The sequence below is a fragment of the Anomaloglossus baeobatrachus genome, chromosome 1 (assembly GCF_048569485.1).
Source record: "Anomaloglossus baeobatrachus isolate aAnoBae1 chromosome 1, aAnoBae1.hap1, whole genome shotgun sequence".
Taxonomy (NCBI): Eukaryota; Metazoa; Chordata; class Amphibia; order Anura; family Aromobatidae; genus Anomaloglossus; species Anomaloglossus baeobatrachus.
Genome location: NC_134353.1, coordinates 663,131,371 through 663,146,771, shown reverse-complemented (window position 1 = coordinate 663,146,771; position 15,401 = coordinate 663,131,371).

Below are 15,401 nucleotides of genomic sequence, written 5' to 3'. Positions count from 1 at the left end.
CTCGCGTGATTTTCACGTGAGTGTGGCAGAGGCCTTAGATGTATTAAGAGGTGAAAAACCTATCTACACATATGTTGTGGAATGGTGTGACATGGGAGAGTCAGAGTCCCTGGGCAACAAATATCGTATTTGCCCAGAAGACGGATGTAACTAAAACATTTTCTGTAGACTACTGCTGTTTGAACGTCTACATAGTTCGGCACTCATATCCCTTGACAAGAGTCACTGTCTACCCTGGAAAAAGCAAAATATTTCTCCTCTCTTTATCTGGCTAGCAGCTACTGGCAGGTACCTATTGCTGTTCAAGATCATCCAAAGATTGATTTTATCCTCCCTTTTGAGTTATTTGATTTCAACCAGATGCCATTTGGGTTCACCAGCACCCCTGGGATATTCCTGCAGTCAATGGAAAGATGTCTGGGATATTTTAACTTTAAAGCATCATTGATATATCCTAATGATATTATCACCTATTTTGCTACCTTTGAGGAATATCTCATCATCTCATGCAACTAGGGCAGTTTATTAGTTGCTTCAAAAGCATGGGTTGAAGATTAAACCCCTACAATGTCATCTGTTCCAGCAGGAAATTGAATACCTGGGGCATACCATCTCTAGCAAAGGGGTGTATCCCACAAAGTATATAAATGGAAGCCTCTACAGTGTGGGGGTGGTATTCGCCAAGGTTCAGGAGGGACGAAAACGAATTATCGCCTACGCAAGCCGGTCTCTAACGGAATCCCAGAAGAACACTAATAACTGCAGCTCCTTTAGGTTAGAGTTATTAGCCCTAGTGTGGGCCATGACGGAGAGGTTTCTTAGAGTAACTATTGAGGTTGGAAGTCCATGTGTTGATCAACAAGAATCCCATCACCCCCTAGAGAAAGCAAAGATGGGGGCGCTGGAGCAGCGATGAGTTGCCAGGATGTCCAAATTTCGGTGAGCAATATCTTATAGATTGAAACCCGAGAATACCCACATGTATGCCCTGTCCAGAGCAACTCAAGAGCAACCAACTTGCGATGTAAATGAAGAGAAAGAACAGAGGTGCTCCAATGAGTGAATTAGTGAGATTAGAAATAGTGAAAATCCCTTCGTAGAGAGGCTCACCTGTACCAGTTGTACCAATCAGGCACAACTCTGGAATCCGCTTAGGGTGAAACAGTTTACAATGAGACATGTAATCCAAATGAAATACAAATAAAAATCTGCCTGATGAAGAGGACATGATGTCCTTGAAATGCGTTGCATGAAAATTCTCAATAAAAGAACATTGTTTTTTACTGACATCACTAGGAGTATGCTAGATTTATTTTTATTTTAACTTGTGATGTGGATGAAGAACTGGAGGGAGATGAGAATCCAGACTTCAAGCACTTCACTAAGGCCCTAGTGGCTGCTCAAGAGTTGGAGGAAAAACCCCAATCTCCCAGTGTACTGGGGGTGTCCCAAAGATGAATGGGTGCAGTTACAAACGTCTGACTCCAAACTCTAAGAGCTACGAAAATGGGTGACCCTTGGTCAGAAGCCTATCAGAAAATAGAGGGCAACCCTATTGGACAATTCCCACAAGATGCTTGGTCAGTGGGAGCAGTTCTGCATGCAGAATGGCTTATTAAACTGAAGAATACAGCTGCCCAAGGAATTTGGGACCACAAGTGTTGATACCAGAAGAGATTACGTTGATCCTGGCAAATGAGGCGCACACTTTGGGCGGAGATGACTTTTCAGTGTATTAGCCTTAACTACGTCGTGTGGTCCTGTCGAAAATGCCAACAGTGTGAATTGATCAAGCCACCTGAACAAAAGACTCCAACCCAGCTGATTATGATGTCTGAACCCCCAGAAGTACTCATGGTTGACTACATTATGGTTGGTTCATCCCAAAATGGCTAAGAGTACTGCTTGGTGATAACAGACCACTTCACTAAATTTGAAGTTGTGACCCGAACCAGGGACCAGAATGCTGAGTCAGCAGCTCTGGCTATCTGCCAGTACTTCAACTGCATGTCCAAGTGCCCAAGAATATTCAATCTGACCAAGGGGCTTGTTTCTAGGAGAAATTCATAAAGGAATTGCATCTATTCTATGGCATCAATAAGTCCTGAAAAATGCATTACCACCATCATTGTGTAAGGGGTGGGCAGACCCCTCACAAAGAAGCCTAGTTAACCCGGAAACGTTATTAATAAAAATGTTTTATATTGTGTGTATGTTGAGCTAAGGGTACCCCCTAGTGGCCGGGTGGGACGGCTGTCACCACATTGGGAAGGAGGAGCCGGCAGTTTAGGAGGGAAGAAAAGTGTGTGAGTCAGGCAGTTGTCTCTGGGACAGGAAAGAAGAAGGAACAGCCAGGGGCAGAGTGTGGCAGCTGAAGTACAGGGAAGCCGGAGAAAACAGGAGCGGGCGGAACCTCGTAGGGTGAAGCAGTCCGGTGTGGGTCCGGGCTGTGGGTAGCCAGAAGTGGGAGCCGGGCGAAGAGGAGTAGTCAGGCAAGTCACCCACTTGAGGGGACGCTAGGGCAGGCTTTCCCTCAGCTAAAGGAAGCGCCACAGCACTGTGTTTTGTTACTGCCACGTGTGGAGACTTGCGAAGAATAAAACATGTTTGTTATTTGCATTGAACCATGCCTGAAGAGTATTTGTGCGCCGGACGACATCTGCACCACCACACTCTGCCCCACCAAGACATCTCCCGTCCCGATAGTGACGGCGGAGCCAGGGGTAAGCCTGACAGAAGGGGCCACGACTACAAGCCCAGAGGCGCCCCTGGCACCCCGTTACATGTGGCGTAGTCGGCAGGATCCGGATCATATGCAAGGGGACCCGCTCCAAGAAGATGGAGACCAAGTGGTGCCAAGGGCCCCTGATCCGGACTTTCAGCGAAGATTTCCAGTCCCATGGCGGGAAGAAGAAACAGTGCCTGAGGCGTTGGACCGGGCACAAGATGGCGGCAAGGTGGCCGTCGTCTGTGAAGAAACAGAAAGCGCGCGAAGAATTGGCGCCAAAAGAAGAGCCTGGGGCTGGCCGGTGCCGAAAAAGAAGTTCGGAGTACTCCGCCCAAAGAGGGGAGGTGCCGGTCCCAGGGCACGAACGAAGACATGTACAGTGGGCGGTGTTGTAAGAAGAAAGAAGTGCCGTCGCGGAGGGGTCGATCTGTGGTGTGAGACTAAGGGTGGAGCATCCTCAAGTGCGGGAAAAGTGAGCCCGCCTCCACTTCCTCTAGTCTCGCCACTGACCCTGACGCCATTACTGAGGACTTGCGCTGAAGAGAAAATGGAGAATCTGGACGAGAGCCGTCAGAAGCAGATGGTGTCTGCGGAGGGATTCCCTGCCTACTTGCCGGCTGTACCCGGAGGACCGGGACGAGCCACCAGGGTGACTTGGCTCACGACGTGGGACGCGGAGACCGGTGCGACCACCACAGAGGTCCGGGCGACCTATGCCGCCCAACTACCGTCGGGGAGCCGGATGCTGGGAGCCCCATATCCCTGCCCAGAGGGACCCCCGCCAGCCGCGGTGGGGTCCGAAACGCCTAGTCAAATCCGGACTCCGGCGGAGACATATGCCCGGAAATTGGAGAGAGACGACTGGGGTTTCTACTGGGATCCGGTGCTGCCGTCTCCCCTCCCGACCCGAAGATCCCCGTCACCTGAGCCGGACCCAGTGCAAGAGCGGCTGCTCGCTGAAACCGTCGCCCGGGAGATCATGGCGGGTCCCCGCGGCGAAGAGTTTGAGGGCCAGTATACCACCGGAGTGGTCGTCAAATTCAATCAGAGAGAGGGATATGGCTTTATCCGAGATGGAGAAACCGGCGACGATTATTTTTACAATCGCGTCAACCTGGATACAGAAGGCCTCCCGCAGCGGCTGCACACCCTGTACCCAGGGGAAAAGGTACGATTTCTGAGGGAAGTGGGCTGCCGGGGCTTGTTTGCGGTGGGGGTGCATCGTACGCCCACCGAACAGGAGGCTGCCCAATGGCAGCAGGAGGTAGAATGGGAAGAGCACCAGGCCCGGCGACAAGTACAACGAAGACCGGCGCTGGCTGAAGCCTCCCGCCCCCGACATACCTTAGCTGTAGCTCCGGCAGTCATGCCCGTGCAGAGTACCGACCCGGAGAAGGGAACCTCGCCGGTACTGGCGATTAACCAGAACATTACAACACATCCGATGATTGTTATGGGCAGCCCGCCTCCGTCCCGCGCAGCGACCCCCTCACCTCCGTCAGAGGCTGAGGAGCCCAAGCCGGGGGCTGAAACAGCGGAGCAGCTCATCAGTCAGGAGCCTTTCCGGCGGCTGCGCCGACTACCCGGGCAGTCCCTGTCGGAATATATCCAAGCTCAGAGAGCTGAGTGGCAACGGGCCTACCACCCGGAATGAGCATAAAGACCGGAAGATGGCGGGCCTGTTTTGTTTGATGCCGGCGTGTTTAAGCCGGAGAAAGTTTTATGTTCAAGTTGTTGATTCCGGAGAGAGCCTGCTTGCTGGACTAAGCCAGGGGCTCCTCCGCGTCATTGAGAGAGAAGTTTCCGTGTCCCTGCGTTGACCACCAAAGACCGGGAGCGCTGCCAAGCCTCCGGGCACACCAAAGACCGGGAGCGCTGCTAAGCCTCCGGGCACACCAAAGACCGGGAGCGCTGCTAAGCCTCCGGGCACTGGACAGGTTCGCAGTTGATTGAACATGTTTTAAAAGTTGTAATTTTAGATTGGAGCCTTGCCGGGAGGCTCAGGCTTAAAGAGGGGAGGTGTGTAAGGGGTGGGCAGACCCCTCACAAAGAAGCCTAGTTAACCCGGAAATGTTATTAATAAAAATGTTTTATATTGTGTGTATGTTGAGCTAAGGGTACCCCCTAGTGGCCGGGTGGGACGGCTGTCACCACATTGGGAAGGAGGAGCCGGCAGTTTAGGAGGGAAGAAAAGTGTGTGAGTCAGGCAGTTGTCTCTGGGACAGGAAAGAAGAAGGAACAGCCAGGGGCAGAGTGTGGCAGCTGAAGTACAGGGAAGCCGGAGAAAACAGGAGCGGGCGGAACCTCGTAGGGTGAAGCAGTCCGGTGTGGGTCCGGGCTGTGGGTAGCCAGAAGTGGGAGCCGGGCGAAGAGGAGTAGTCAGGCAAGTCACCCACTTGAGGGGACGCTAGGGCAGGCTTTCCCTCAGCTAAAGGAAGCGCCACAGCACTGTGTTTTGTTACTGCCACGTGTGGAGACTTGCGAAGAATAAAACATGTTTGTTATTTGCATTGAACCATGCCTGAAGAGTATTTGTGCGCCGGACGACATCTGCACCACCACACTCTGCCCCACCAAGACATCTCCCGTCCCGATAGTGACGGCGGAGCCAGGGGTAAGCCTGACAGAAGGGGCCACGACTACAAGCCCAGAGGCGCCCCTGGCACCCCGTTACAATTGTAATGGAGCCTGTGAGCACTTTAAATAGACGCTGCTGCAAATGGTGAGAACATGAGAAGAGGACTGGAAATTGAGGTGGCCTGAATTCATCTCCAAACTAGTGTGGGTGTACAGTAATTGAGTACACACCACCACTGGATACACCCCTTCATGCTGTGCTTGGTCACAACAGCCTGAAAATTACTGAGCCAGAACCAGAAGATGATTGCATGACAGACAACAACAGTACAAGAACATGGACATCGACTACAGTCATTGAGGAGATTGGTGTAGCACAAATTTCAGGAGATGGGTCATCTGGCTGTAACTGCAGTTCAAAAAGTGTTGATGCAACGGGGATATCAGGAGTTGTCCAGGCTAAGTGCCCCAAGAACAAGCTGGACTATTGGTTGGAGGTGACTCCCCATAGGATGACAAGCAGCGTTCACCCCAACAACCCGGTATATGAAATCCGACCTGAGGGACAGGAGGAAGTGCATGGTCATGTAATGCATTGTAAAGTGTATCTGAAGGCGAAGACCTGGAAACTGAGCACCCGAAGAAACAGCGGGATACTATATCTAGAATGTCAGCAGGCAAGGCGGATGAATGGTTTGCGTTACCCACTGAACCTCAAAAAGTGGAGAACTCAACTGCAGTTAAGTTGAAAGGTGAGCCCAAATCCGAACCTCGACATGAAGTGCTTGAAGTAGCAAGTGTTCCTGTAGAGCCACCTCATGAACATCTTCATAGAACTGAACATGTCTATGCTGTTATCTGCCATGGGCTGTGACAGGATCACTAGGATCAGGGGACCATAAACAGGCTCTCAGGCTAGGGAAACCCTGGCTGACCCTGATTACAAAGATATGTCTGAAGGTAATATTGTCTGGGCCGCCTTCCTAACCCTAGCTCCTGAATAATCCTGGTCTAGTGGCCCCCCTCCCCCCATCCAGGAGAGGGCCAGGACAGGAATGATTATTCCCACACAAATAAACAGATGGGGGACAAACCAAAACTGAAACTAAACAGCAATCACTCACAGAGGTATAGACAATACGTGCTCAGGAGGAAACTAAAGGAGGGGAGGAAATAATCAGACAACAAGAGTATTTCCACAACACACCAAAAAGCACTCAGAAGTTCACCTGCAATTGGATATCAAAGCACAAAGACCAGGATCGCAAAAGCTATCTTCATAATAAAAGACCAGGCTCCACCATCTTAAAAAGGGTAGAAACAACTGTGATAGGTCTCCTGCAACATGTGACTCAAGCAGTAATTTACAGGCTAGCAGAAATTAACTACTGCAAGCTCAATTACTAACAAGAGAACAGCTGGTCGACGCTCGAGCCTGTCTGTGCAACTCAAAACCAGCATCAGGGGAAGTGTCCGACTCTGCTGTGTAAACAGCGTCAGAAGTAGTCCTGACATTCGGCAATTTTTTTAAAGTTTTGAGCCAGACACCATGTGACAGTATCCCACCCACAAGATATGTTTCAGGATGAATTTATCTGAGAGAACATTGTGCAAAAGGGTCAGGAGTGTGAGGAACTGCAGGAGTGTTAACAACTGCTGTCTACATTAGGACCACCCTGGAGAATTATCGAATTGCGGAAGGAGTCTCCTTTTCCAAGGACTGGCGAGTTAATGGAAGGGACAAATGTAAATGGGTGTCTGACAGAAGATGCCCATATTCAATGCACCACCGAGTTTGTAGATCAACATAGCCATCGGTGAACCAGAACCACCAGGAACCAAACTGTAAGGAGTGTGTTTCCTCAAGGGAAAAGTTAGAAGGTGAACACAGAGTGATAATTGTGGCGCAGAAAAAGAGAAAAAAAATCCAGCACACATGATATGGCAGAAATTTAAAAAATGCTTCTTTATTTACATATTCAAATTAAAAATCAAGCATCAGGAAAAGGAGGATGTTCATATGGGTTTTGAGCACGTAGTGTGCTCTTAATCATAGCATAGCTAACATTACAAATGACACATATATATATTGTGAGACTGTGACCGGGGTTATCTATGACGGCCGCTATGTCTCGCCCCGGTTGTGCTCACTCCATGATAGAAAGTAAATCCACTCTAGGGTTAATGCTGTTTCCCTACAGGCTGAAGGAAGGGTTAAATAGAATCAGGAACAAGGGCAGGTGTGCCGGGTGTGAGGGAGTGAACAGAACTCCCTGAGTCTCTGCTGGAGAGGTACATGTATTTTTGTTATGGACTTTTGTTTGGACATTAAAACCGTGTGCTGTGAACCTTAATGCCTGGATCCCGTGTCTTCTGCTGCGCAGCCGACCGTGCTACCTCACATATGGTGGAGAATCGGCGGGCATGACAGTCGGTGAGGTGTAGCATCCATCCCTGGTGACCCGGTAGCACATGTCCTGGATTCGAGCGGCTATACTACAGCCCAACCCCAGCGACGCCATGGAAGACATACTAAGGCTGCAGCAACAGACTAATGCACAGCTACAAGAGGCTAATGCACAGCAGCAACAGACCAATGCACACCTGCTCCGGGCGTTGGAACGTCAGCAGCAATCCTTGCAAGTGCAGGAAAAAAAACTCCAAGAACAGATGGATCAGGCCAATGCACGTCAGCAGCAATCCTTGCAAGTGCAGGACAAAAGGCACCAAGAACAGATGGATCAGGCCAATGCACGTCAGCAGCAAGCCTTGCAATTGCAGGAAAAAAGGCACCAAGAACAGATGGTTCTCCTGGCCAAGTCGATCCGTGCCGGACCGGCAGCAACAACCCCGGGACCGGGTGACGACGGCAGCGTCCGGAAAGCAGTGAGACAAGCGTTGCAAAAGATGACCCCGGGTGATGATGTGGAAGCGTTCCTGGCGGTGTTTGAGCGGGTGGCTGAGCGGGAAAAGCTGCCGACCCCGCAGTGGGCTGAGGTATTGTCGCCTTATCTGACGGGGGAACCCCAAAAAGCGTACCTGGACCTCTGTACCGAGGACGCCATTGACTATGTGACCCTGAAAGCCGAAATACTGGCTCGGTTGGGGGTGAATACCTATGTACGGGCTCAGCGGGTAAATCAGTGGTTCTATGAGGAAGCCAAACCCGTACGCTCCCAGGCCTATGACTTGTTGCATCTTGTAAAAAAATGGTTGCAGCCTGACACTCTGAGCCCGGCGCAAATGGTGGAAAGGGTAGTAGTGGATCGTTTTGTGCGCACTTTACCCGTCACCGTTCAACGGTGGGTCGGACAGGGTGACCCGAGTACCCTGGACCAATTAGTGTCCCTGGTAGAGCGGCATGTGGCTACGCAGGACTTGATACGGGACACTGAGACTTTGCGTACCGCCCGTCGGTCCGGCCCCTCCAAGCCTAGGGCCAAGGACCCACCGTTGACAACGGTGCAGGAGTCCCCTACCGTCCCGTCTGAGGCCGCGGCCGCCATTCCTGAGGTCCGGAAGGTTCTGTACCCTAAACGACAACCCGTCAAGGGGGTTTCCGTCCCCATTAGATGTTGGCGGTGCCAGCGGGTGGGACATATGGAAGCCCAGTGTCCACTCACCACGGAGCCCATGGATTGTGGGGTTACCCGGCGGGGTTCAATGTATGCTCAGGTGGTGTGTACCACTGACCCGGTCTCCCCAGAGACGGAGCCCCACTTGTGCCAAATACAGGTGAATGGATGTCCGGTTACAGGATTGTTGGATTCCGGAAGCTTAGTGACCCTTGTGCGATCCACCTTGAGGGCTAAAGTAAAGGCCACAGGACGTACCGTGGGGGTGGTTTGCATACATGGGGACCGCCGAGACTATCCCACAGGGATTGTCACCATCACAGCACCTTGTGGTCAGGTGCAACATGAGGTGGGACTTCTTAACACTCTTCCTTATGACGTGATCCTAGGAAGGGATCTGCCCTATTTTTGGACTTTATGGAGGGGACCCCCTAAGTCCCCTCAGATATTGGTCAATCCGGGACCTGAGCCCTACAATCCTGAATCTGGGATGCCTGCCGTAGGGGTCACCATGATAGGGACAGAGTGTGAACCCGATAGGTCACCCCTAGAGGTATTGGCAGGAGAGGCTGAGATGGTTGAGCCCATCCCGGAGTTGGAGGCGTCCCCGGATACGTTTGGGACAGCCCAACTCCAGGACCCTACGTTAATACATGCCCGGAGTCGGGTGACAGTAGTTGACGGGGTGGCACAGCTGCCCGGTGCCCAGGTAAGGTACCCCCATTTCGCTCTTAAGCAAGATTTACTCTACCGGGTAGATGAAATACGCGGCGTGGGGGTAGAACAGTTGGTGGTGCCCCAGCTGCATCGCCGGCGGGTCCTCGACTTGGCTCATAAACACCTGATGAGTGGCCACCTAGGGGTCAAGAAAACGCAGGAGCGAATATTGCAAAGGTTCTATTGGCCCGGGGTCTTTGGGGAGGTAAAACGGTTCTGCGAAACCTGCCCGGAGTGTCAGCTTACCGCACCCCTGACCCATTTTCGCAGTCCGTTGGTACCGTTACCCATTATAGAAGTCCCTTTTGAACGGATAGGGATGGATCTGGTGGGGCCCCTCGTAAAGTCCGCTCGAGGGCACCAACACATCCTAGTGATCGTTGACTATGCCACCCGGTATCCCGAGGCGATACCTCTCAGACATACTGCAGCAAAGCTTATAGCTCGGGAGTTGTTTGCTGTGTTCTGTCGGGTGGGGTTGCCCAAGGAGATCCTTACGGATCAGGGGACCCCATTCATGTCTAAAGTGACCAAAGAGCTATGCCGGCTACTCCAGATCAAGCAGTTGCGCACGTCTGTGTATCATCCTCAAACGGACGGTTTAGTCGAGCGTTTCAATAAAACCCTGAAAACCATGCTCAAAAGGGTGATTTCAAAAGACGGGAAAGACTGGGATATGATGCTTCCCTATTTGATGTTTGCCATACGAGAGGTGCCACAGGCATCCACGGGGTTTTCGCCTTTTGAATTGTTATACGGGCGACATCCCCGGGGATTGTTGGACCTGGCAAAGGAAACATGGGAGCAAGAGCCCACCCCCCATAAGAGTGTGATTGAACACATTTTGGGTATGCAGAACCGCATAAGCGCGGTCATGCCAATTGTGAAGGAGCATTTACAGGAGGCTCAGGCCGCGCAAAGCGGCCGCTACAATAGACAAGCCACCGTGCGGACCTTTAAACCCGGGGATCGGGTGTTGGTATTAATCCCCACGGCGGAGAGTAAATTCCTGGCTAAGTGGCAAGGCCCCTACGAGATAAAGGAAAGACTAGGGGTGGTTAACTATAAAGTATTGCAGCCCGGTAGGCGGAAACCTGAACAAATATACCATGTCAACCTATTAAAACCTTGGCAGAAACGGGAAAGCCTGATGGCTGTTTTTTCCCCACCTCCCTCCTCTTCGGGTCGTTCACATCTGGCTTCAGCGACCTCCGGAGAGGACGAACCGGAAGTAAGGATTGGAGAAGCCCTCACCAAGCAACAGAGGCGAGAGGCCAGACGGTTGGTTCAGCAGAACCCCGATGTCTTCTCCGAGCTGCCCGGTAGGACCAGTCTGATACGACATGATATTGTCACCGAGCCCCACCTGAAGGTACGCCTGAAGTCATACCGGGTACCGGAGGCTCGACGACAAGCCATATCGGAGGAAGTAAAGACAATGTTACGCCTGGGGGTCATCGAAAAATCCTGGAGTGAATGGGCTAGTCCGATTGTCCTAATACCAAAACCTGATGGCTCCTTAAGGTTCTGCAATGACTTTAGGAGATTGAACGAAATATCCAAGTTCGATCTCTACCCCATGCCCCGGGTGGATGAGCTGATTGATAGGCTGGGACAGGCGCAATATTTTACCACGCTCGACCTGACCAAGGGGTACTGGCAGGTGCCACTAACGGAGTCCGCCAAGGAGAAAACCGCTTTTGTTACGCCGGAGGGTCTCTTCCACTATGTTGTCTTGCCTTTTGGGTTACATGGCGCTCCGGCCACGTTCCAGAGGTTGATGGACTTAGTGCTGGAACCCCACCAGGCGTATGCATCAGCGTACCTGGATGACATCATTATTTACAGCTCCGATTGGCAGACCCACTTGGAACAGGTACAAGCGGTGGTGGACGCGCTTCGAACAGCCGGATTGACAGCCAATCCCAAGAAATGTGCATTGGGACTCACGGAAGCCCGCTACTTGGGCTACGTGATAGGCCAAGGAGTGATTAAGCCCCAAATTAACAAGGTTGAGGCGATCCAGAAGTGGCCTAGACCCCTGACCACGAAGCAGGTTAGGGCCTTCCTGGGTATCGTGGGGTACTACAGAAGGTGTGTAAAAGATTTTGCGGGACTATCAGCCCCCTTGACGGACCTTCTCAAAGGCAAGAAGTCCGTCATGGTGCGCTGGACTCCGCAGGCCGAGGACTCCTTCCGGGCCCTGAAGGGGGTCCTGTGCGGACAGCCCGTTCTTGTAAACCCTGATTTCCGGAAGGAGTTCATAGTACAGACTGACGCCTCGGAGGTCGGCCTGGGGGCAGTGCTGTCTCAGGTGGTTCAGGGGGAGGAACACCCCGTCACCTTCTTAAGTAGGAAGCTCACCCCTCCCGAGCGGAATTATAGCGTAGTGGAGAAGGAGTGCCTGGCGATCAAGTGGGCCTTGGAGTCCCTACGCTATTACCTGCTGGGACGGCAGTTTCGCTTGGTGACTGGTCACTCTCCGCTGGTCTGGATGAGGTCCGCCAAGGAACGGAATGCCCGGGTTACCCGGTGGTTCCTTTCTCTGCAGAACTTCCGGTTTACGGTTGAACACCGGGCCGGTAGGTTGCAGGGCAACGCCGATGCCTTGTCCCGCGGCCCGTGTTTGATGGCTGGAGTTCTACCCCGCACGCTTGAACTGAGGGGGGGGTATGTGAGACTGTGACCGGGGTTATCTATGACGGCCGCTATGTCTCGCCCCGGTTGTGCTCACTCCATGATAGAAAGTAAATCCACTCTAGGGTTAATGCTGTTTCCCTACAGGCTGAAGGAAGGGTTAAATAGAATCAGGAACAAGGGCAGGTGTGCCGGGTGTGAGGGAGTGAACAGAACTCCCTGAGTCTCTGCTGGAGAGGCACATGTATTTTTGTTATGGACTTTTGTTTGGACATTAAAACCGTGTGCTGTGAACCTTAATGCCTGGATCCCGTGTCTTCTGCTGCGCAGCCGACCGTGCTACCTCACAATATATATAATTAGAGATGATCAAACTCCCCGCAGTTCAGCTCGATGAGCCAAGAAAGGGGTGCGCTTGTGAACCTTTATCGACCCGAACCTTTCTCCAAGCCTTTATACTTTTAACTCGGATGACCACCTGACGACACCCCTGTGACACCCGGTAGCGTTGGTGTTGCGGGGGTGTCGTCAGTAGGTCATCCAAGTTCATTAGATACTCCAATGACCTCCTGACGTCACTGCACACACACTGCTATATACTCACCTGTCTCCAGTGATGCTGTCCCCGGCAATGCTGTTGCTTCCGGGATTGCGACTACTACATCTGCTATGGTAACGTCTAAATCCCAGTGACTAAAAGGACGTTATGCCCATATGACCAGAAGAGGCGGGGCGTCTGCCAATATAGCTGATTTGAGGAAGCAACATTATTTTTCTTAGTCCATGTGGGCATGGAGTTGATTTTAATAGAAGTGGGGTTCTGGGGGTAAGACTCCCAGATGTGGGAGGTTGTGGGGGGGAAAATCCCCCTCTTGCATGATTATAGTGGATGGGAGGAAACATCACCATGCCCACCAACGAAGTCTGTCACGCCAACTAACCAAGCTGATCATGCCCAAGATTGTTCTAGCCACTGGGATTTACCACAACCTATCTGCTACATCTGACAATCACAGCGAGCAGCCATGGAGCATGACATCCCGCTGTGAGGTTCAGACCATAACTGAAGTGAGCCGTGCAAATAGCAGTGACATCACACAGGTTAGCCACAGACACAGCTGTAGTCCTCCACCTGTGACCACAAATCAACTGAGTGACATCACCACTGATTGCACGGCTCACTTTACTCATGGCCTGAACCTCACAGTGGGCAGTGATGTTCTATGGTACTCACTGTGATTGTCAAATGTAGCAATGCTAGTAGCATCGTGGGACCTCGTGGCGATTACGTCGTACCTGGAGGGGTGTTTTGGGGGTTAATAAAGTGGTGAAAGAGGGGGCTTTTTGTGTTTTATTTCAACTAAAAAAATTTTTGGATGTTTGTGTTTATTTCTCTTCACTTACAGATTAGTGATGGGGGTGTCTCATAGACACCTGCTATTACTAATCTAGGGCTTAGTGTCAGCTGTGGGCCGACAGTAACTCCTTATTACTCCAATTGCCATCACACTAGCGCAGTTGGGAAGAGCCGGTTAAAGTGCCGGGACTGTCGCATCTAATGAATGCGGTAAATCCGAACAGCTGCAGGCTGATATTTTTAGGCTAAGGGGTGGCCTAATAACCATAGGCCTTCCTAATCTGAGAATACTAGCCCCCAGCTGCGAGGCTTTATCTTGACTGGGTATCAAAATTGTTAGACTGCACACAGTTTTTTTTTAATTATTTATTTATTTATTTTACTGTACAATACAGACCCCGCTCACTGGCATCTGTGATTGGTTGCAGTCAGACACTCAGCGTGGTAGTGCGTCTGACGGCAACCAATCACAGATGGGGGTGAGTGTGGGAAGCAGGGAAAATGTATGAGCCTAATGAGCGGCCCGGGAAGAATGAGATGCGGTGGGGGCAGTGTGACAGCCGCCCCAGTGATTCGGTAAGTATGAAGTGCTTGCTCCTACCCCTTTGCGCCGGATTCCAAATGTATTTTTGGAAATGTGTTCATGGTAATGCCGACTTTTAAGTGTAATGCTCATGTTTGCCAAACCCGAATGAACAAGCTAAGGCTCGTACCGAACCTAAGTTTGGCAAGCCTTTATCGAACATGTTCGCTCATATCTATATATAATACTGCTAGACCAATTAAAAGTAACAATGATGCTACAAGAAAAACCTGTCAAAATAGAGCAAGAACAGGTGGAGATTTAACCCTAAAGTATATTCAATAGAGACCCGGTAAATAAAACATTAATATACGTAAAATATCCTTATCATGCAAAGTTTCTATGCAAATAAGTAGCACAAATATATTGACATGAATTAGCTTCTATTATAGAAACAAGTGCTATTAATGTTTTGTTAGACACGGAAACTTTATAGTTGAATAATGTGATATATTATCCAGCTGTGAAAATACTCTGCGATAATCACATCCAAGCGCTCACAACAATAACAAATTTATTAATAATATAATACATTGAATTATATTATATTTCTGCAAATAAATAATACAAGCAAATTTGTATGAGTTGACTAAACCCATAATATTTTATTTTAAATATTATATTCCTATAGCACTATTTATTGTACTGATAGGGAATCATTCAGCGGAGATCACCACCAGGCACACAAAGATTATTTTTCTTTATTTAAGAAAAATCAAGACCTTAAATTACCTATTGTTGTAAAGATAAAAGCTATCAACATTTTATATCAAATGGAAATGCTGCAATATATAGCAAGGCTGTGGAAACACTTAACAGTAATTAACGCCGGGTGCATACAACAATAGCAGATTTACACACACAAAACCATAATATAGGATGATGAGTTTTTTCTCTGCAAATAAATAACACAAGCAAATTTATATGAGTAAACCCTTATTATACAGTAAAAACAGATAATATTTAATTTCAAATGTAGCCATCATACTTCAAAAATTACGTGATACACTACTATGCAAAAATTCAGCAGTGGCAATCGCTAAATGCACAGAAATTATTGCCCCTAATGTACTTTTTTAGAAAAAAGTCAGATAAGAAAATATAATTAGGACTTACAGTTAGGTCCAGAAATATTTGGACAGTGACACAATTTTCGCGAGTTGGGCTCTGCATGCCACCACATTGGATTTGAAATGAAACCTCTACAACAGAATTCAAGTGCAGATT